The following is a 3,084-nucleotide window of genomic DNA, read 5'->3' on the forward strand; positions in this document are numbered from 1 at the left end:
ACTTTGGAACCACCGGATACCTTTTAAAAAATTGTTTTGGGGCTCGATTTGAGTACCGGCCCATTGGAAATTTTGAAGAAAGCTCCTGGGGTTCTGCTTATCGGAATAATGTTCCTGTGAAGTATTATAATGCCTGCTTTTGGAACCACCGGATACCTTGCAGAAAAAATTGTTTGGGTCAACGAGTACCAAGCCTGTCATTAAAAATTCTTAAAGTGTCTAAGCGTACTGTTTATTGAATAAGTTCCCGTAGTATTTTTATGCCTACTCACTGGAATTACCGGATACCTTTAAAAATTGTTTGGGGTCGACGAGCACCGGCCCATTGAAATTTTGAAGAGCTCCAAGGTACTGTTTATTGAATAAGTTCCCCGTAGTATTTTTCATGCCTACTCCTGGAACTACCGGATGCCAACATAAAAATTGTTTGAGGTCAATGAGTACCCACTCATTGGAAATTTTGTAAAGCGGTCGAGGGTTATGTTTATTGAACAAGTTCTCGTAGTATCCTCATGCCTGGCCTTTTGGAACTACCGGATACCCAAAAAAATTGTTTGGGGTCGACGAGTACCAGTACATTTGGAAATTTTAAAGGGTCTCAGCGTACTGGTTTATATTGAATCAAGTTCCTGGTAGTATTGTTATGCCTACCCTGGAACCACCTGGATAATTCCTTTGACAAATAGTTTAGGGTCAACGAGTACCATGTCTACATTGAAATTTTAATGGGTCGAGAGTCATGTTTATTGAATAAGTTCCCGTAGTATTCTCATGCCTACTTTTTGGGAACCACCGGATACCTCCCTGAAAAATTGCTTTGGGGTCGACGAGTACCGGATCTATTGGAAATTTTAAAGGGTCTCAGGTAACTGCTTATTGAATAAGTTCCTGCAGTATTGTTATGCCTACTACCTGGAAACCCACCTGGATACCTTGGACAAAATAGTTTAGGGTCAACGAGTACCCTTCAGCCCATGCCGGAAATTTTAATGGGTCGAGAGTCATGTTTATTGAATAAGTTCCCGTAGTATTCTCATGCCTACTTTTGGAACCACCGATACCCTCGAAAATTGTTTGGGGGTCGACGAGTACCGGACTATTTCTGAAATTTTAAAGGGTCTTGGGGTTCTCTGATTATTGAATAAGTTCCTGTAGTATTGTTATGCCCACTTCCCTGGAAACCATTGGACACCCCATTAAAAAATTGCCTGTCAGGGTCGACGAGTACTCAGCCAGTTGAAATTTTTTAAAGGGTCTAGGGTACTTTTATCTGAAAAAGCCTCTTTAGTGAGTATTCTCCCATGCCATATACTCTTTAGGACAATAGGGAGACTTTATCGATCAGGGTCTACCAAAGTCCCAGCCAATGATGAGATTGACAGGTGTGGGGGGTCGTTTCTCTTCATTGCACAGCTTCAAAGATTAAATAAAAATAAAAATTGGAACGGTGTATTATCCACTTTGTCTTATCAAAGCACCCTCACAGTCTTATGCCGGCTAATATTGAACACTACGCGTTTTCGGTCTTTTATCTGAAATTTTTTCTATGGTAAGGTGGTTTTTTTTTGTAGTTATTTTTTAATCAATAGGATGGTTTCTCTCAAATGCTTATTTCTCGTGGTGCAATGTCGACTGAAGTGCAATGACGTACAAGTCTTAATTTCTTTAAGTTTACAGAAAGTAGAAATATAAAAAAAAAAAAATTAGCTTTACCAATAAACTTTTAAATGGAATCTGAATCAAGACCCCAACTGGCCGGTAGCAAACATTGAACATCCATTGTCAAAAACCTTTGTAATTTTTTTTTTTTTATCCGCTTAATATTTTTACCTAGACTATTTTTTATTTTTCAGGCGATCAATAAAACTATTTATAAAAATTGGTTAGCAACCGTTATTATGATGATAATTTTATAAAAACAAAACACAATCACTATTGATTAAATTATTTTTTTTTGATTTATTTTAAACAACATATTTCAAAACCACTAGTCACGCTACGACGCCATTAAATAGCCTGAATTATTAATTGAAGCCCGACTTTCAAAGCGCCGGTATAGTTTGTAAATTTAGCCATTAGATGGACTTAGCGACTTAAGTTGAATGGAACTCGTTATTATCGACGATATTTATTTCTTACCAAGTGGACGACAGTGAGTTCGAAAAATCAGCATTTTCAGATGAAACGAGAGCACACTGCCGCACGTTTGCGCTATAAACGTGCAAGATATTTAGTAAAAAAGAAAAAAAAAAAAAAAAAAGTTAAAATTTTTAATTAAAAAAATTTTTTTTAATTTTATGTAAAAAAAATGTTAATACTAATTTTAATTTTTATGTTTGTATTATTCATGAAACTTCACGAAACAAATCACTAAAATTACTAATAGTCCACTGGATTCTTTTACTTTTTACCCGTTTTAGAAAGTAACTTTTGTTAGTGGAATTTTATTTTTCCATTTTATGTAAAAAATCCGTAGATTACCGAAAATAGTAAATAAAAAAAAGCTCAACTTCCGCGCGTTTTTTTAAATAAATAATGGAATTATTGACTCAAGGTCGCTGAAACACCGTGCATTTTCATCGAATAACATATATATATATATATATGGTTATATAGTTGGTTATATATATATATATATATATATATATATATATATATATATATATATATATTACTGTAAAAGTAATATATATTACTCTAAAGCCCTATTGATATTGATATTGAGTTAAAGAGCAAAAAATGCTGAGTTAAATTAAAAATCATAAAATAAACCTTTTGCAGTTTATTATGTCCGCGAAAAAAATTAATGAAAAAAAAAAATTTATTGCTTACGTTCAATCTCGTGGTTGGTAACAAAGCAACAGTAACTGAGGTTGGTGGCCCGCGCGAGCCCAAGCACAGTGGTTTTCATTCACTGCAATTTAAAAATGTTGTCAATATTCTTTGACATAGAAATATAATAAATAATAATAAGAAAAGATTACATAAAAGTATTATATTTTTAAAATAATAGAAAATTGAAAGAAAAATTTAATTACAATTATTGTTATTATTATTATTATTATTGTTACGTGTGAGCCTTTA

The sequence above is a fragment of the Cotesia glomerata genome, linkage group LG8 (assembly GCF_020080835.1).
Source record: "Cotesia glomerata isolate CgM1 linkage group LG8, MPM_Cglom_v2.3, whole genome shotgun sequence".
NCBI classification, from domain to species: domain Eukaryota; kingdom Metazoa; phylum Arthropoda; class Insecta; order Hymenoptera; family Braconidae; genus Cotesia; species Cotesia glomerata.